Below are 21,457 nucleotides of genomic sequence, written 5' to 3'. Positions count from 1 at the left end.
TACTCTATATATGTATCTGGTGTGCAGATTTTTGTTTAACATTGTATTAACTATCTCCATAAAGATATTGATACTTTGGCGAGCGTTCAGAGAACGGCTACTAAACTGGCTCATGGATTGCAGGGTAAAACTTACCAAGAAGGGCTAAAGGACCTTAACATGTATAGATTGGAGCAAAAACGAGACAGTAGGGAAGGGATATAATGGAAACATTAAAAACAAAACAAAAAAACCCAAAGGGAATCAGCACAGTAAAGTAGGAGAGTATATTTAAAAAAATAAAAACTACCACAAGAGGACATAGTCAAATTAGAGGGGCAAAGGTTTACAAATATCAGGAAGTATGCACGGATAGCCTTCAAGCTGAAGTGATAGAGTTTAACACAGTGAAGGAGTTTAGGCACATGTGGCATAGGCATAAGGCTACCCCAGATATAAAATAAGGCCAGGAACTAATGAAAGTAAAAAATTGATCGGACTAGATGGGCCATCTGCCATCTCATTCTATGTTTCTAAAGTAGCACACTAAGCACCAGTGCTGTTGAGTCGGTAGATATATGTTCCGACTACTCAACTTTTTGTACTTCCGACTCCTCTGTATTAATATGCAAATGTATTTTATACATTCCTTGAAGGAAAGAAAGGTAACATACATGTCATTACCACAGGACTACTGGTTGGGAAGCCAACAGTCTACTGTATTGAAAAGTTTAAGCAAAAGATAAACACAATGAAAACAACAAAGTTTTATAAAAATGTTTTTATTAATCAAGTGGCTGGATAGTAGCAGCAGGCATAAACATCAGGAACTTTACCAGTTCAAAAATACAAACCATGTTATTTGGTTGTTTTAGAACAAAAACAAAGCTTATCTATATGAACCAAAAACAAAATCTGTAAAACCTAGAAATGGTTTATATTAATCTTGAAATGTAATTATAGGCTTAACAAATGCAAATCAATTCAATGTAGAGTTTCAAGGAAGAGAATTGCCTCTGCCAGATCCTCTTTCATAGAGGCTCTTAAGTCAGACTTTTTTATTTTTAGGGCTGAAAATAAATCTTTCGACACTGACTTGGGTGGGTGGCATTGCAGTAACTATTCTGGCTACATCACTAACGATCTCTGGATAAACAAGGATGGCTTCTTCAACAGTAAGTTTTGATGAGCGATCATACTTTTCAACTTCTTTTAGTGCTTCATAAAACTCCTGTTGGAATTTTTTTATTTGGACATTTACTGGTTCTGTAACGCTTATGCGACTTCGCTTTCTTTTAGAACCTTCCATTTTGTCTAAGAAGAAATCAAAATCTAATTCTTCGTTTGAAGAAGATGATCCTGATTTACCACTATTGCTTAAAAGAACTTCATCCAGTGGAGGTATTTCAGGTCGTAATCCCTTCATGCGAACTGCTACATCATAGAGGGCCTTTTTCCCAGTAGCAGTCTGTTCACTGTTAAACAAAAGTCGGCTCATTGGGTCGACATAAATAGCCGCTAACAAGATTTCATCATTGAAGATGCAATGCCCTTAGCTAATAACCCCCCATTTTTGTTCAGGCGATATAACAGGCTCTTCCATTCCAAGAGGAATTTACCTGGGGTTAGATTGTCACATTGCAAACTCTTGGTGACAGTGAAGGGGTGAGAAAGAAGGTTCTCCAGCTCTTTTAGGATAAAAGTAGGTTGGTCTGGTATGCCTAAAGCAACACTCAGGGATGAGGGAGTCTGACTTGGAATGGAGTGCTCAAAACTGGGTATAGGCAGAAATTTCACCAAGAAACTGCCCCAAAATGTAGAAATACAATTATATCATTGTGGGTGCAATGATATAGGTGAACCCAGGAGCTAATTCCACTTAAAAAGGCTTGAGTCGGGGGGCGGGGCCTGACCGCCAAGCTGGATGGACGTGGGGCACCTCGGCTCCCTGAAGAACCCTCCATAAATGGGCTTAAAACTACCCCTTCTCACCTGCAAAAATCCATAGCTACTGTGAGCGGGACATGGTGACCTGACCAACAACCCTCGGTACCATAGTTAGCCCCCGTCCTATCGGCGACACGGACTGAATGGCAGATGGGATTGCGGCCTGCCGTGAGGCTCTGGCGGGAGAAGCGGCCGATCTCCCGTGCTTAGTCCGGCAGGACCGCTCGCAAGCCAACTGAGGGCCCCGTTACCCCCCCCTGTGGGCCGGGGGGGTTATCCCGGACCCCACTGGGGACGCAATGGTTCCTTGGGACATCCAGGCGGCAGAGAGACCATCCGGGGACCGCATGGCAAAAGTTAAAATGGCCGCCGCACTACTGAGAGACGGAGAAGAGAGGAGGAAGCGCCAAAACACCGTAAGCTGACAGCAGCCAGGAGACCAACGGCGAGCTCCTTCCGCACAGCGGATAATACAACAAGGGCATACTCCACACGCAAGCTCAGCTTACCACCATGAGAACACTCACACCTTGGGTAGGTGGGGACTCTTATCAGGACTCTGACCTTGCCAACATATAAGGGAACAGTTAACATACAAGCTCCATTCCACTCCTGGATGACAAGCCCCAAACACTGACATAATCTGCAAAAACCACAAAGAACTTTCATACTGCAAAGACTCCAGGCTTAGCACAGCTGCAGGAATGACCAAACAGCTGCTAGACATGTATATACTGGAGGAGAGTGTACCCCTTAACTTAGCACCCCACTCATGATACCACAGCATGCTTCCTACGGCAGATTCTCCACTTGCAGTTTCCCACAGAAAGCACTTCAAACACCTGAGCCTGCATGTGTACTCGGCGCTCTACTGTCCCCTGGTGGCTAAACTCTGATAAGCGTATAGAAATCTGTAACTGCTGTCAATATGCATAGCCTGTAACTCAATACTACACTGACTTAATAGCCTGCGTGTATAATCAATATAAAAATGTGAAGCTTTCAATGCGATCAGTAGGCTTAGCCTGATAACACATCCTGTTTAAAATATGTTTTTGTCAAACGACTTGTAAAACTAAAAAACGAGGCATTCATATTTTGGAGAAATGATCCTGCTAGCATCAACACACGAATAAGTTTATTCATATAGAAATGTTAATCTGTTTAACGTGTGATCTAAGAAAATCTCTTTACCTTTAACCTTTAAAAATGTGCACAGTTTATTCTCATGCCATGTAATGTTTTGCTATTGAAAGGCTCCCTACAGCTGTTGTGGCGTAGCAAGCCAAATTGTTCAAATCTTGCACAAACAAAAATAAAGAATTAAAAAAAAAAAAAAAAAAAAAGGCTTGAGTCACCAGTATGGATATGTAGTGTGAATACCAGGCAACTACTATATATATAGTGTGTGTACCTTTAAATCTGTCAGAAGACAGGATGGGGTTATAACACACCAATTGCTTATATTAAAACATATATCTAGTGTGTATCCCTTTAAATCTGAAACAGTATGCTCATCAAGATAAAACTTCAAAGTATATGGATGACTGTATTCTATATGGAAAATTAATTACCGGAATCCAATAGGTTAAAATTGATATAGAATTTATTAAAGAAAAAATAAAAAATAATAACAATAGTAATAACTATGTCAAACCATAATTGCTTGTATAGAATGACAACGAGAAATTTAAAATAAATATATATATCGAAAAATATAAAAAATATATAAAAATATCTGTTGGGGATAATTTGCAAGAATATTACCAGCAAGTCTGTGTTGGTATTTCAGAAAAAATCCTTAGGACCGATCAGGATGGCTGTGGATACGATGTTGCAAAAAAATGTATCATTTGTTGCCGGCTGCTTGTGAGGTTGGCGTGCGTCCCAGACCTCACTCTGGGTGATGCACGCTGCAAGCCGGTCGGTCGGTCCTCAGATCTCGGAGTGCTCTGTGCTCGATGGAAGAGAGCACAGTAGCCAGCTGTGTGTATTCTGCGTCCCGCTCGATTTCTGCCTTACGCGTTTCGTGTCTTCTGACAGATTTAAAGGTACACACACTATATATATAGTAGTTGCCTGGTATTCACACTACATATCCATACTGGTGACTCAAGCCTTTTTAAGTGGAATTAGCTCCTGGGTTCACCTATATCATTGCACCCACAATGATATAATTGTATTTCTCCAGCTCTTTTGTTTGTGCCCACTGGCTTTCAGTTAATGCAAGATTTTCATTGTCCATTTCTTCTATGAAGTCTTTAAGTTCAAGCAAACGCTTCAACATTAAAAAAGTGCTTCCCCAGCGAGTTGTTTGATCCAAAATGGCTCCTTTTCCTGCACGTCTTTTCAAAATTGCATCTGTTTTCGGGGCTCTGGCTGCAACAGTTACTTGCCGTAATTTGCCAATTAGTGTAGCTGCATGGCGATCTTTTAATCCATCTCTTATGGCAAGTTGCAGTGTATGAACAGCACATCGCATATGATGAATAGTAGCAAGCTTCAATGCTTCTTCAACAAAGTTGTCTAAAAAAAAATGTCAGCATACTCTTCAGTTTCTAAACTTTCCCCAATACTTGCTGAACTGTCTTCCTCTAAGTATCTGTTTGTTACCTTCTTCATCTGCGTTCATATTCTCAATTGTGCTCAACATGTTAGAAGCGTTATCTGTCACAACACATAAAATCTGTTCCTTTTTAATTTCAAAATCTTCTAGAACACCCTCCACTAACTTCTGAAGGTAATCACTGGTGTGGATGTGCCCGAGTGTACTTTAATCCGAGGGTCTGTGTTATTGTTTTGTTATTTTCATTCACAAATCTAACATTAATAGCAAAATAATTGACTCTGTGACGTGTGCATGCATCCATTTTAAGGAAGACAAAACGTCCTTTCAGAACTTTCTGTAGTTCTTCCTTTTTACATTTGGCCTCCTCAATTATAAGTTTCCTTATACTTTCTCTTTCCAGAGAAACGCCAAGTTTTTTTGCCATTTCTCCATTTAGGCCTAAAAAGGCTGTTTGTGAAAAGAGGGATAGTGGTAAACTATTCTTTACTACCATTTCAATAATGTGGTGTTTGAATTTTTCTGGTGTCATCCTTATGGTAACTTTGTCAGATATAAAGAATTGTCTTATTTGTGATTGTTCTCCAGTAGATTTCTGAACGTTTTTTGTCGCAGAAGTAGATGCAATGTTTTCATTGCTATCTTTCCCATTCACGGCTTCTAACACTTTGGGATGAAAAAACTGTCAGTGTCTTTTCAAATTTGCTGTTCTTGTAGGTGCATTTTTATCAGACCCACTGAAACTGCTAATTTTTGCATCACATTGTTTTTCACCATCATCTTTTCTAATACATTGGCACACGTAATGTTTTCCATCACTTGATAATGCAAAGTGCTCATAAACAGTAGACTTTGTCGTGTTTGTTGTATTATATTAATTTAATATTTATTTACAGTGTGTGTATATAATGAATGCAGTGTGTGTGTGTATGAATGCAGTGTGTATATGAATGCTGTGTGTGTATGCAGTGTGTATATAATGAATGGAGTGCAGTGCGTGTATATGAGTGCAGTGTGTGTATGAGTGCAGTGTGTGTATAATGTATGCAGTGCAGTGTGTGTATGAGTGCAGTGTGTGTGCAGTGTGTATATAATGAATGCAGTGCAGTGTGTGTATATGAGTGCAGTGTGTGAGTGCAGTGTGTATATAATGAATGCAGTGTGTATGTATGAGTGCAGTGTGTGTATGAATGCAGTGTGTATATAATGAATGGAGTGCCGTGTGTGTATATGAGTGCAGTGTGTATATGAGTGCAGTGTGTGTGTATGAGTGCAGTGTGTATGCAGTGTGTATATAATGAGTGCAGTGTGTGTATATGAGTGCAGTGTGTATATAATGAATGCAGTGCAGTGTGTGTATGAGTGTGTGTATATAATGAATGCAGTGCAGTGTGTGTATGAGTGTGTATGAATGCAGTGTGTGTATGAGTGTGTATGAATGCAGTGTGTGTGAGTGCAGTGTGTGTGTGTGTGAGTGCAGAGCATTGGTGGGGGTGGGCATTTTATTAATTATTATTATTTTATTATTATTGTGATATTTTTTTTTTAATGTTGTTATTATTTTTTGTATTATTATTTTTTTTTTGTTATTATTATTTTTTTTTTATTATTATTTTTTTAATTTATTTTTTCGTCCCCCCTCCCTGCTTGTTAGCTGGCCAGGGAGGGGGGCTCTCACTCCCTGGTGGTCCAGTGGATGGGCTGTAGGAGGGGGGCTGTCAGGAAGCTGTAACTTACCTTCACCGCAGCTCCTGTCAGCTCCCTTCTCTCTCCTCCGTCCGTGCAGCTCCCAGGTCAGCTCCCTCTGCAACTCTCGCGGCCGCGCGGAGCGTTGCCACGGTAACCCGTGGCAACGCTCTGACCCCGCGGCTCTCGCGAGAGTTGCAGAGGGAGCTGACCTGGGAGCTGCACAGACGGAGGAGAGAGAAGGGAGCTGACAGGAGCTGCGGTGAAGGTAAGTTACAGCTTCCTGACAGCCCCCGGTCCTTGTCTGTATTATGGCAATGAAAATTGCCATAATACAGACATTAACTCGAGTATAAGACGAGTGAGTGTTTTTCAGCACAAAAAATGTGCTGAAAAACTCGTCTTATACTCGAGTATATACGGTAATTAGATTTTTAATATCAACATCCACAGTCTTGTAAGTTGTACTTACATGGCTTTATACAAACAAATAAGCTATATTTCCCAGCACTAAACCAAGCCATGATTTCTCCTATGTAAAAAAAAAAAACATGCACAGACATGTACTGTACACACACACACACCACAGAGCCTACATTTTAGTACTCAGAGCATATAAATACACTTACAAACCTAGGATAGACAGTTTCTTCCAGAAACATGTACACATGTCTTCCCTCATACAGACAAGCAGGCATGCAGGTTTTAAAATAAATATAAACACTTACAGTTGAATCCAAGAAGCTGTTCCACCAAGTTCTTCTAAGCTTTTCAAGCAGAGAGAGGTAGTTGGCCAGAAGCTGCTGCCTTCTCCTTTTTGTGTGCTGAATTGCTGATCTGCAGCTGAATATAGGGCAGTGGGAGGATCCAGGAAAGGGCATTTATTATAAAACATTATTTCCCTAGTAGAATCCTATAGTCATGTTTAAAGTTTAAGCTAACAGAGTTTACAAGTTTTTATAGCCTTAGCTGAATGACAGCAGTTTTTCAAATGGTTTACAGCTTCAGTCTTGAACTATTGATCCTCCATTCCCTTCACTTATACAAGTGTCTCTAGTCCTGCAAAAAACATATTTACTTAATCCCTTATCAGTGAGAGGCTAGGTTACCCATGGGCGCTGCGTTCCCTGTAACAGCAGAACACAACACTATGGAAAGTATAAGTATTGCCGCTCCTAATTGTGCGTTGCATGCCTTTTAGTGAAGCACATGAAAAACATGCTTCTTCACGGTCACTTAACGTGTTCGTTTTGCGGTTACGTGAGGCACTGCATGCATTGGTCTTTATTCTTACAGTAGAGAAGTCATTAATTATAACTTTTTGTGAATTGGGACATTTAAACTTGCTTTTTTAAATTCCAATCTAAATTTAGTATGAGTAGGAGTCGGAGTCGGCAAACAATGCACCGACTCCAGGTACCCAAAATTTCCTCCGACTCCACAGCCCTGCTAAGCACCAGAACTACTACAGCCTGCTGTAAAGGTTACGGTGACAGGAGGGCCCTGTTGTCGTCCCACTGTTTTAGCAGTTTGATAACTTACCGTATATACTCGAGTATAAGCCGACCCGAATATAAGCCGAGGCCCCTAATTTTACCCCAAAAAACTGGGAAAACTTATTGACTCGAGTATAAGACTAGGGTGGGAAATGCAGCAGCTACTGGTAAATTTCTAAATAAAATTAGATCCTAAAAAAATTATATTGATTGAATATTTATTTCCAGTGTGTGTATATAATGAATGCAGTGTGCGCGTATGAGTGCAGTGTGTGTGCGTATATATTAATTGAATATTTATTTCCAGTGTGTGTATATAATGAATGCAGTGTCTATGAATGCAGTGTCTATGAGTGCAGTGTGTGTGTGAGTGCAGTGTGTGTGTGAGTGCAGTGTGTGTGTGAGTGCAGTGTGTGTGTGAGTGCAGTGTGTGTGTGTGAGTGCAGTGTGTGTGTGAGTGCAGTGTGTGTGTGAGTGCAGTGTGTGTGTGAGTGCAGTGTGTGTGTGAGTGCAGTGTGTGTGTGAGTGCATGTGTGTGTGTGAGTGCATGTGTTGGTGGGGGTGGGCATTTAATATATTATTAATTATTATTTTTTTTATTTTTGTTATATTATTATTTTTTGTATTATTATTTAATTATTATTTTTATTTATTTTTTTAATTATATTTTTTTTCGTCCCCCCTCCCTGCTTGATACATGGCAGGGAGGGGGGCTCCTTCCCTGGTGGTCCAGTGTCATTGGTAGTTCAGTGGGGGGGAGAGGGGAGCTGGCAGAGCTGTACTTACCTTTCCTGCAGCTCCTGTCAGCTCTCTCCTCCTCCGTGCGGTCTGTGCAGCTCCCTCTGTCAGCTCCCAGTGTAAGCACTGGGAGCTGACCGAGGTGCTGAACGGACGGCGCGGAGGAGGAGAGAGCTGACAGGAGCTGCAGGAAAGGTAAGTACAGCTCTGCCAGCTCCCCTCTCCCCCCGGTCTGTATTATGGCAATGCAAATTGCCATAATACAGACTATGACTCGAGTATAAGCCGAGTTGGGGTTTTTCAGCACAAAAAATGTGCTGAAAAACTCGGCTTATACTCGAGTATATACGGTACTTGGTTCCTGTTAAGCACCCACATTGAATACACCCCTTTCAAGATTGTGCTAGTGCAGAGAACAAAGTAGCACCTTGCTCATTGGCCGAGAGTGCTTTGCTGATGACTGCAGGCAATATTTGCGGTCCTGCTTTGCTTAAGCACCAAGATGACTCTGGTACGATGTCAAATAATTTTACAGTTTGACATCTTACTGTGGGATTAAGCCAGGCCACTCCTGGCACCCCAACCAATACAGCAATGGTATTTATAACTGCACAAATATGCTTCACAGGCCACACTTACGTTGGGGGTTATATAAAGTGGCAACTTAATTTTTAAAGCTGTTTTTCTGGTACCTATGAAATTTCCTTATTGGCACAAAATATTTATTTCTGTGCTTATTTATTCTTTTTCCATTCTGGCTATTTTTTGGTTCACATAATGTCACTTCCAGTTCATCATCAGAATAAATTAAATCAGTGGGTGTGTGAAAATGTTTTGTTTTTTTATTTCCAACAAATCTGTCTGCCAGTGTAAGAGGGATGGGATTCTGTGACAGGTTCCAACTGCAGAAATGGTTTATATTGCACTAAGTCTGCCTCCAGTGGCTGTCTACCAGACAGCCAAAGAAGGCACTTTCTGCATCCAAACAGACATCTGGTCAGGTAAAGGACATTGGACGTCCTCACGGTCTGCATGAGAACATCCAGTGTCAGATTTTCCCCAAAGGAAAGCATGGATTCAATGCTTTCCTATGGGGAGGTCCAGTGCGCGCATTTCCTTTCATATTAAGTGCACCCACAATTATATTAGAGGGAGGAGGGAGAGAGATAAACACATTCGGTCCATCTAGTCCCTGGCCTTATCTTATAGCTAGGATAGCCTTATGCATATCCCACACATGCTTAAACTCCTTTACTATGTTAACCTCTATCACTTCAGCTGGAAACCTATTCCATGCATCCACTAACCTCTCAGTAAAGTAATACTTCCTGAAATTATTTTTAAACCTTTGCCCCTCTAATTTGAGACTATGTCCTCTTGTTGTGGTAGTTTTTCTTCTTTTAAATATAGTCTCCTCCTTTATTGTGTTGATTCCCTTTATGTATTTAAATGTTTCTATCATATCCCCCCCGTCTCGTCTTTCCTCCAAGCTATACATGTTAAGATCCTTTAACCTTTCCTTGTAAGTTTTATCCTGCAATCCATGAACCAGTTTATCAACCCTTCTCTGAACTATCTCTAAAGTATCATAGTTACATAGCTGATACCCTGTCACACTCCATCACTCGGGCCCTACTGTCCGCCCAGAGACCACCTGCCCTAATGGCTCTGAACCACCCGGAGAATGTAAATCCGCTAAGAAATCCCGTCATATAGACGTGGAGTCCTCCAAAACTCTCGAGACGGACAGGGTACGTCCCGTCACTGAGGATGTGGTTACACCACAATAGAGAGCCCCCACCAGGCAAAATCTGTGAGGACCTGGAAAAGAGGGCAAATGCCCTCAGAGAATCTTCTGACTCTGAATTGGAACAAGAGGCACCTAGCGAGTCCGATGAGGACGCCTATGATTCCGGCACAGATTTGCCTGACCACGGCCCCTTGTCAGGTCCTGGCAATGATGCCAAGGCTAGGGTGGATGACAACGCCCATCTGGATCCTCAAGGCGAACCACTCTTTGATCCGGACAGCTTACAGCATCCACGCTCTTCGGAGTGGTACCCTTTGGACCACGTGGCTAAATACACTGCCGCATGTAAAAATAAATCACTTAAAGAGGCACGGAATAAACTTTAGGGCGGAATGCCCACGTGCCAATCTCCCTGATATGGCCTGTACCATGCCAGACGTGGATCCCAAAATAGCCCAATTTCTTGGCAAAACAGGATGGAAGGCCAAAAAAAAGGCCTGGATATCTCCCTACGAAGCTGCCAGGACAAAATCCTGGAAGCTCTGGGACCAAGTGCCAAGATTTTCGACAAGGTCGAAACAGCATTGGCTGGGGGTGCCCCCGCTGACTTAAAGGACCACTCTAGGCACCCAGACCACTTCAGCTTAATGAAGTGGTCTGGGTGCCAGGTCCCTCTAGGATTAACCCCTTTTTTTTTTATAAACATGTTTATAATAGGGTTAATCCAGCCTCCAAATCCTCTAGTGGCTGTCTCACCGACAGCCGCTAGAGGCGCTTGCGTGATTCTCACTGTGAAAATTACAGTGAGAGCACGCAAGCGTATGCGTCTGGCTGAATGCGCGCGCAGCTCTTGCCGCGCATGCGCATTCAGCCGAAAGGGAGGATCGGAGGCGGAGAGGAGAGCTCCCCGCCCGGCGCTGGAATAAAGGTAAGTTTTAACCCTTTACTCTCCCCAGAGCCCGGCGGGAGGGGGTCCCTGAGGGTGGGGGCACCCTCAGGGCACTATAGTGGTCCTTTAATAGCCAACAGGGGCTGTATACAAAGATCCGGGTGCCTACTGGGTAACGCTAATACGGCAGTGGCCACGGAGAGACGCAAGTCTATTTTGATGAAAATAGACCCAAAGTTAGTAAACCTTGCAATCTCATAGCCTGGAGCGCAGTCTAAAGGGCTTTTATTTGGGGACAACTTCATGAAGGAGTTAGGCACATACGTAGGGACATTCACGGCACTCGATACGGCGCTAGCCAACATGAAAAGGGTGTTCTCTCAGAGAGTTTTTGGTGGGGCCGGCAGATAGAGGGGCCGTCTGCCCGGCCGTTCCTTATGTGAATCCCGAGCCTCTGTGCACGCCAGGTTTCAACCGCCTGAACAAAGGTCCGCCTCACCGTTCTTCCCAGTTCGTGGCAGACCTTGACAGGCGTGTGGACACAGAGGTTCTTCCTATGGCCGACGGCCTTATGGTAAGATCAATTCATGTTTCTACTAAAGCTATGGTGGTGGGTAGATTGAAAAGATTTGCACATGTTAACCTCAGATGCTTGGGTCCTCCATACTGTCATGGGATAGTCTATAGATTTTGTTCAACACCCCGTTGAGTGGTCCCTCCCAAACCATATAGTGTTCTCTACCCACAACCAGGGCTGGGTGTCACAAGAAATTCAATCCCTCGCATCCAAATGGTGCAATTCGGGAAATTCCACCCCGACCAAGTTTCGTGAGCAATATCTTCCTGGTCCCCAAAAAAGTGGGAGGTGTTCGACCAGTCATAAATCTTCGACCACTTAACGCATTTGTCACATACCACCACTTCAAGATGGAAGGTATACAGTCCCTCCGAGATCTTCTCCTCTCAGAGGACAGGATGGTCTAACTCGACCTACAAGACGCCTATCTCACCATACCAATGGCAGAGGATTGCCAACAATATATCCAAGTCCAATGGGAACGGACCATGTGGCGATTCAACTGCCTCCCATTTGGTCTTTCTTCAGCCCCATGGTGTTTTACAAGACTGATGAAAGGAACACTATAGTCACCTAAATTACTTTAGCTAAATAAAGCAGTTTTAGTGTATAGATCATTCCCCTGCAATTTCACTGTCATTTAGGAGTTAAATCACTTTGTTTCTGTTTATGCAGCCCGAGCCACACCTCCCCTGGCTATGATTGACAGAGCCTGCATGAAAAAAAAAAACTGGTTTCACTTTCAAACAGATGTAATTTATCTTAAATAATTGTATCTTTATCTCTAAATTAAACTTTAATCACAAACAAGAGGCTCTTGCAGGGTCTAGCAAGCTATTAACATAGAAGGGGATAAGAAAATCTTAATTAAACAGAACTTGCAATAAAGAAAGCCTAAATAGGGCTCTCTTTACAGGAAGTGTTTATGGAAGGCTGTGCAAGTCACATGCAGGGAAATGTGACTAGGGTTCATAAACAAAGGGATTTAACTCCTAAATGACAGAGAATTGAGTAGTGAGGCTGCAGGGGCATGTTCTATACACCAAAACTGCTTCATTAAGCTAAAGTTGTCCAGGTGACTATAGTGTCCCATGAAGTCACTGGTTGCGCTGCTACGCTACGCAGACAAAGTATCAGCGGTGCGTTAAATCAACCATCTAGGGGGCACAAAACCACTAGTCTTGGCAGAACTGGCATAGGAATGATGGCATTTCTGCCCGGACCACAACATCTTGGTACGAGTGAAGTATATCCCGGGAACGTCCAACATGGGGGCAGATTTCCAGACACATGAGGGATACCAGCTATTGGCAGCTGAATCCTTTTGTATTTCTTCGCCTGCTGGCACTGTGGGGACCCCTTTGCGCATCACAGTTGAATGCTCAACTACCACAGTTTTTCAGCTGGAGACCCGATCCAGAAGCCCTGGCGTCAGATGCTTTCCTACAATCATGGTCGAACACTCGCCATTACGCTTTCCCTCAATTTTCTCTGATTGCCCGGACACTTCATCTCAGACGTTAAAGGACCACTCTAGGCACCCAGACCACTTCAGCTTAACCCCTTAAGGACCAAACTTCTGGAATAAAAGGGAATCATGACATGTCACACATGTCATGTGTCCTTAAGGGGTTAATGAAGTGGTCTGGGTGCCAGGTCCTTCTAGGGTTAACCCATTTTTTCAGAAACATAGCAGTTTTAGAGAAACTGCTATGTTTATGAATGGGTTAAGCCTTCCCCCTATGTCCTCTAGTGGCTGTCTCATTGACAGCCGCTAGAGGCGCTTGCGTGCTTCTCACTGTGATTTTCACAGTGAGAGCACGCCAGCGTCCATAGGAAAGCATTGTGAATGCTTTCCTATGTGACCGGCTGAATGCGCGCGCAGCTCTTGCCGCGCGTGCGCATTCAGCCGACGGGGAGGAGAAGAGGAGGATCGGAGGAGGAGAGCAGGAGGAGATCTCTCCGCCCAGCGCTGGAAAAGGGTAAGATTTAACCCCTTTCCAGAGCCGGGTGGGAGGGGGTCCCTGAGGGTGGGGGCACCCTCAGGGCACTCTAGTGCCAGGAAAACGAGTATGCTTTCCTGGCACTAGAGTGGTCCTTTAACTTAACTGATTCTCATTGCCCCGTTTTGGACGACTCAACCCTGGTTTCCCTACACTCCTGGAAATGTCAATAGATTACCCAAGGTTACTCTCAACATCCTCAGACCTTTTGATAGATCTTGACGGGAACGGTCATCCACTTATACTCCAAGGACAGCTCAAGCTATCGGCTTGGCTCCTCTCCGGGGATTCAGTCTCCTCACATAAGTTCCACGAACAACTAGGGACCTCTTCGCAGGAGCTTGGGCTCCAGGAACATGGAAATCATATCTCCATGCCTGGAACTCATGGAATGGTTGGTGCATGGAACGAAAACTGGATCCCTTATCCACACCTGAAGGATGCTCCTAGCGCTTCTTGAGGGCTCCAAGCACTCCAGCCAACACCATAACCACCGTAGACTCTTTCAGAGAGCAAAACAGGAACAAGCTCTTACAAGAGCTTAGCAGTGAATATAGCAAGAGAGTATGCAGAGCATAGCAATCCTTTGTAGCAGATCCCCCCCAATAAGAGACGGCACTCTAAATTGAGGGTGAAGTAGAACTGACTGTACTGGCACATACAGCCTCTTTTATTCACATTCTACAAACCTAGTACTGCCCACAGGGTTTTGAAATACAACCAATCAATCCGTCCAATACACACAGACACTCCCACACAAAATCCTCCCCTCTGCCTGTGATATGATTACTGAACACAATGGGTAATAGAATTATCACAGGCAGAGAAATACAGTTTTTACCAAATATTAATAACTTCTAAAATATACATGCCATTCAAATAAAACATACATTTTCGTAAACAGCATGCTTGAAATATACACACTCAAAAATCAGGGCAATCGGTTCAGGGGTTAAAAGGTTATGGGCCAGTCCTATTTGACCGACCGCAAGCACATTTTCATGCCCATAAGAGTTCCATAGATTTGGGCTGTGCGGTCGGTCAATTTCACCCAGAAAAATGTCTACGTCCCATTCGATTGCACGAACGGGGCCGTTCGTTCAAATAGCCCAGTCTAACAGTGCGTTTGAATTGTCGAACGCACTTCGATTCCAGCCGAAGTGTCGAAGTTCATGAGAAGGTAAGTCTCAGCGGTGTTCATGCAAATGTGTAGCCGATTTTAGTTCCATAGATTCAGTGGCACCCACCGCTGACCGCGTTTAGACTAAATTAAAATGGCCGCCGCCAATGTGTTCGTGTCCCAAATGGCGGCCACTTCGACTGCATCTGGAGTGCCAGTTTAAATGTACAATTTTTTTCTCTGGGAGATAAAGGGCCAGCAGCAGCACAATAAAAATCTATTCTGCCCAAATCAGTTCCTAGAAGGGCAATACACCCCAGGGCCATAGTCGCAGGGCAGGAGGCTGGCAAACAGGCCCCTCCAAAAATCAGTGGCGATGTCACTTTCGCCACAACCTGTGAATCACGTTTTGAGTTTCCTTACTGTACTTTTCAAACGCAGATTGGCATACTGTACGGTGAATATCTATAGATCGGCAAGCCACCAAGGTTGGAATGGATCCCCAGCCGGCCAACACCCCTTAGTGTGTCGACTACTTCGTGGCATCAGGTTAGCATGACCACCTCGCCCTAAATATTCATCGGTGTGGGATTTTAACATTGTCCTCAGATTGTTTGATAGTTGGCTTCAGAACATTCAGACCTTTCACTCAAACAACTCACGGCTAAGCTGGTCATGTTATTCTGTTTAATTTCTTGTAAACGTGTCTCAGATGTTCAGGCACTGGATATTACAACACATTCTTTTGCTCAAGATGGGATATTCATCGGTATCATCAAGAAAGAGGAGTGGCTTAAGGTCACATGGGACATAATGGTGCAAGGAGCATGATCATTGGATAATATGTTTATAGTGTATTTATTTATTTATTTATTTATTTATAAAATATTTTACCAGGAAAGATACATTGAGATTTCTCTCGTTTTCAAGTATGTCCTGGGTTTAACCCGTTAGGTACGTTATTTGTTTTTTCTCTAAATATTTCAATATCTTTTCTTTGCTGCCAAGGAATAAAGAAAGAGACAAAGCCTAATACTCGCCTCCGTGTCCTTAATAAAATACAAACTTTACGTCATGAAATTAGTAAAATTTGGTAATTTTACTAAATTCTTCTCCCACCCATCCATGGTTGAGGTCATCAATCGTGTTCATCGCAACCAATCCAATGCATTCCCATAATAAAAAAGGAGGATATTGTGCATTGAATCAATGCATCTCTCTGGGGAACATTCAGTGCCTCCATGCAGTGTGGAGGCGCTGAACACACTGGACTAGATAGCACCTCTAGTGACTGTCTGAGTTACTGCCACAGATGTGTCACTAGGCAGCAAAATAAACACTGCATTTTCTCTGAAAAGCCTGCAGGGACTGATTATAGACACCAGAACCACTACATAACTCTTCAAATTCTGAAGGCATAATTTTCCTAATAACATTAATGTGAGTAATTATTTTGAGTTTAACAATGGAAAAAATATTATTAGAAAAACAAAATCAAAGTGTTCAAGAGAGGAGAATAAAAAGTGGCATAAAGACAGCCTTTAATGGCAGATTACAGAAAAGGAGAAAAAGTAAATAAAAAGTTACCACTGGATAACAGTCGAAGTGATAATGTAACACATAAGAAAATAGTACATGGGCACAAAACTGGAACCAATATTAAACGAATACAACAATTTTTATTTAATGCATCCCTGATTTATGCAGTTTCAAAACGGTTTCTCAAACCACCATCGGCCTTTCTTAGCAGACAGTGCCCTTACTTTAATACACAACACAAATAGTGACAGATTCACCCTCTCCATAATATATAAAACAAATTCCCCCAAATCCTCACACAAGGCAGGTTAGTAATGTAAACATGGACCATGATGCTTACTGAGTCTGACAGACACAGCCAGTGAGAGCTAGGATCATATTATAATAGAACAGTGAGTTATAACACAGTCAGTGGGAGCTAGGATCATATTATATTATAACAGTGAGTTATAACACAGTCAGTGGGAGCTAGGGTCATATTATAATATAACAGTGAGTTATAACAGTCAGTGGGAGCTAGTATCATATTATATTATAACAGTGAGTTATAACACAGTCAGTGGGAGCTAGGATCATATTATATTATAACAGTGAGTTATAACACAGTCAGTGGGAGCTAGTATCATATTATATTATAACATTTGAGTTATAACAGTCAGTGGGAGCTAGTATCATATTATATTATAACAGTGAGTTATAACAGTCAGTGGGAGATAGGATCATATAATATAACAGGGTGTTAGAACAGTCAGTGGGAGCTAGGGTCATATTATAATATAACAGTGAGTTATAACAGTCAGTGGGAGCTAGGGTCATATTATAATATAACAGGGTGTTATAACAGTCAGTGGGAGCTAGGGTCATATTATAATATAACAGTGAGTTATAACAGTCAGTGGGAGCTAGTATCATATTATATTATAACAGTGAGTTATAACAGTCAGTGGGAGCTAGTATCATATTATATTATAACAGTGAGTTATAACAGTCAGTGGGAGCTAGTATCATATTATATTATAACAGTGAGTTATAACACAGTCAGTGGGAGCTAGTATCATATTATATTATAACAGTGAGTTATAACACAGTCAGTGGGAGCTAGTATCATATTATATTATAACAGTGAGTTATAACAGTCAGTGGGAGCTAGTATCATATTATATTATAACAGTGAGTTATAACAGTCAGTGGGAGCTAGGATCATATTATATTATAACAGTGAGTTATAACACAGTCAGTGGGAGCTAGGTTTATATTATAAGGCAGTGAGTTATAACGCAGCTAGGAGCCATGTCCCGGATGCAGCGCAGAGTGAGGGGGTAACGCTCCCCATTAGTAAATACGGACTATTACGGGTGACAGCGACTCCCACAGAGAGCTGGAGCCGGGTGTTTATCCCGCTGTGTTCATATAATAGTCTGGTGTCAGACATAGTGACACCGTGCATGTGATACCAAGTGAAGGCGGTGTTTATATTTCGCTCCCATCTTAAACGGCCGATCATTCTCTCACCTGCTTCAACAGCGCCTACTGTTATCTTCACAGTACAAGATGGCGGCCGGGCCTTATCTTCCAGAACCTTCCCTCTTTCCACAGCAATGAGCAGAATGCCGCAACCAATCACATGCCGCAACGCCAGAGAAAGAGGCGCGTCACTAAAACGACAACTAATGGTGATACAGTAACTATCACCGCAGAGCCCAATCTGAAAATGCGGAATGGGCGTGGCTATATGAAAACGAGTCTTGAACCGCGCTGGTGGTAAACAAACGTAGATTATACAGAAGGCCAGAGTTAGGTGTCTCTGTGAAAAGCTGGATGGAGTGTGGCTGTGCATCATGGGAAGTGTTTAAAAAAATACATAAATGAATAAAGTGGGGACCCAGTGCAGGCCATAGCCATCATTGAATTAGATATGGACCTGTTGGGAGTTTTACATTGCTCCTCACAGCTGGAACTGGCACCTCTGCTTCACACCTCCCATGCCACACAGTAACACTCAGAGCACCATAACCACTGAGGAACACTGTATTGGTTTAGGACGGTGACTCTAGAGCAATGTCTGTGAGCAGTGTGCCAAAAATCCCATCTGACCCCTTCCACCAGCACTGTGTACACGGCAGATAAGAACCATTCGGCCCATCGAGTCTGCCCAATTTTCTAAATACTTTCATTAGTCCCTGGCCTTATCTTATAGTTAGGATAGCCTTATGCCTATCCCACGCATGCTTAAACTCATTTACTGTGTTAACCTCTACCGATTTAGATGGAAGGCTATTCCATGCATCCACTACCCTCTCAGTAAAGTAATACTTCCGGATATTCCCGACAGCCCACCCTCCACCAGCGCTGTGTACACAGACAGCCCTCTAACCCCCTCCACCAGCACTGTGTACACGGACAGCCCTTTAACTCCTTCCACCAGCGCTGTGTACACGGACAGCCCTCTAACCCCTTCAACCAGCCCTGTGTACACAGACATGCCTCTGATACCCTCCACCAGCGCTGTGTACACGGACAGCCCTCTGACACCCTCCACCAGCGCTGTGTACACGGACAGCTTCATGACACCCTCCACCAGCGCTGTGTACACGGACAGCCCTCTGACACCCTCCACCAGCGCTGTGTACACAGACAGCCCTCTGACACCCTCCACCAGCGCTGTGTACACGGACAGCCCTCTGACACCCTCCACCAGCGCTGTGTACACAGACAGCCCTCTAACTCCTTCTACCAGCACTGTGTACACGGACAGCCCTCTAACTCCTTCCACCAGCGCTGTGTACATGGACAGCCCTCTAACCCCCTCCACCAGCGCTGTGTACACGGACAGCCCTCTAACTCCTTCCACCAGCACTGTGTACACGGACAGCCCTCTCACACCCTCCACCAGCGCTGTGTACACGGACAGCCCTCTAACTCCTTCCACCAGCGTTGTGTACACGGACAGCCCTCTGACACCCTCCACCAGCGCTGTGTACACAGACAGCCCTCTAACCCCCTCCACCAGCGCTGTGTACATGGACAGCCCTCTAACCCCCTCCACCAGCCCTGTGTACACGGACAGCCCTCTAACTCCTTCCACCAGCGCTGTGTACACGGACAGCCCTCTGACACCCTCCACCAGCGCTGTGTACACAGACAGCCCTCTAACTCCTTCTACCAGCACTGTGTACACGGACAGCCCTCTAACTCCTTCTACCAGCACTGTGTACACGGACAGCCCTCTAACTCCTTCCACCAGCACTGTGTACACGGACAGCCCTCTCACACCCTCCACCAGCGCTGTGTACACAGACAGCCCTCTGACACCCTCCACCAGCGCTGTGTACACGGACAGCCCTCAAACTCCTTCCACCAGCACTGTGTACACGGACAGCCCTCTTACTCCTTCCACCAGCGCTGTGTACACGGACAGCCCTTTCACACCCTCCACCAGCGCTGTGTACACGGACAGCCCTTTCACACCCTCCACCAGCGCTGTGTACACGGACAGCCCTCATACTCCTTCCACCAGCGCTGTGTACACGGACAGCCCTCTAACCCCCTCCACCAGCGCTGTGTACACGGACAGCCCTGACACCCTCCACCAGCGCTGTGTACACGGACAGCCCTCATACTGTGATGTAATTCCAGTAAAATACAAGTTTAGCAGGCTAAGATTGCCACAAGGCATATGTATGTATATGTGTTTGTAGTATCAGTTGGTTAATTACACGTAGCTAAGATACTGTCATCACTGTACTGACCAGGTGCAGGAATGTAAGAACTGGAATTACGCGTCCCTCTCCTTTGTATCAGATGAGCCACGTGGTTAGACCGGATGGATGAGTTTAGACTCTATTCATTAAATAGGTTAAGGGTATGTGTGGGTGTAGTTAATTGTGGGAGGAGCTACAGTGCTATATAAGGAATGTACTCTATGTATTCAGTACTCAGACTTTGCTGTATTTTGGTGACGCTAGTCCCTCTGAGTCCCGATCGGTGATCCAATAAAGAATCTCTTCCTTCCTGAAGAAACCTGTGTCCATCTCTCTGTGCTTGGCTTCCGTCAGTTTCTCCGGTATCATTTGGTGCATTGGCCGGGAAGCTCATCGTTCAACGGTAGCTGAGAGGCAGAGGCGTGAGACGGTCTATCTTTGCCCACGTTCTCTACGGCTGCACCCCTGAACTTCTGCGTGGACCTCCCTTCGTCTCGGCGCCACTGGTCTGTTGTCCAGGAGATCATCGGCCTCTACGTGAGAAGTGCTGGGGTGTCCCCGTCGATGAGTGTGAACTCAGGTTCAGGAACGAGGAGGTAAGATAACTGCTGTTTTAGACGGCAGGACCCGCTAGGGGTATACCGATTGTGCGGTAGGCCCAAAGGGGTTTTTGAATCTGTATCTGCCCCCTCTGTCGGAGGGAAGGAGCGAAGGCGCACCGCTCGATCGAACGCTCTTTAGTCAGACCGTTTGATTTGGTTAGTCAGGCGGGGTCCTGGTGTAAGATAGCCCTAGCCGGACACCGGTGTCTTGTCTAGACTAGCGTTCTAGGGTGTATATTACGTTCGCTAGGTCGGAGGGACCGGGAGACTAAGCGGCGCCTGTGTAAATTCGGTTCGCTAGTTCTCATCCTATCTGGGCTAAGTGGGAAGGCGTGTAAATTTGGAACCCACTAGACTTTTGATAGTACGACTAAGAGGCGCCTGTGTAAATTCGGATCTCTAGCTCATTGTATAGTGCGACTAAGAGGCGCCTGTGTAAATTCGGATCTCTAGCTCGCTATGTATATGTGGTGATTGGGCAGTGTGGCTAACCAAAACGGGTGTATATAGTTTTAGGTAGTCCATTCAAGGTACTGGCCAATAGTTTAGTTGGGAATTGTAAATGTGTTAACGATTGTTTTAGTAAAGTGTATATCTTGTTAGATAGCGCGAGCTCAGCCGTCTAGCGAGAGTGTTAATAGTGTGTTGCTGTATTATAGTGCACGGTACCATAACCCTGTATATTTACTGACATTGTATAATAAGTACTAATCATTGTCGTCCATTGCATGTTTTAACACCATAACCACTAATAATTGTATTGTGACCTTAACTTGTGCTTTGACCTATGCTAACCGTACTGTAACCGCTATTTGTAAAAGACGATGTTACTGGGTGTGTTATAGACGGGTAATTCGTATATAG

General features: G+C 44.0%; 1 protein-coding gene across 5 annotated transcripts in view; it reads right to left on the bottom strand.

Moving 5' to 3' along the window:
• RBM23 (RNA binding motif protein 23) overlaps nt 1-17,898 on the bottom strand; it is a 40,427-nt gene extending 22,529 nt beyond the window's left edge. For 3 of the 5 annotated variants that reach the window (XM_063454863.1, XM_063454862.1, XM_063454864.1), the window contains exon 1: nt 17,803-17,898. The gene's annotated coding sequence lies outside the window, so the exon portion shown is untranslated. The remainder of the gene's footprint in view (nt 1-17,802) is intronic. The other 2 variants (XM_063454860.1, XM_063454861.1) reach the window with 1 other exon arrangement.
• Nucleotides 17,899-21,457: the final 3,559 nt, after the last annotated feature.

The sequence above is a fragment of the Pelobates fuscus genome, chromosome 5, assembly GCF_036172605.1.
Source record: "Pelobates fuscus isolate aPelFus1 chromosome 5, aPelFus1.pri, whole genome shotgun sequence".
Taxonomy (NCBI): domain Eukaryota; kingdom Metazoa; phylum Chordata; class Amphibia; order Anura; family Pelobatidae; genus Pelobates; species Pelobates fuscus.
Note: the sequence above shows the minus strand (reverse complement) of the source record. Positions and strands in the feature narration are given on the sequence as shown.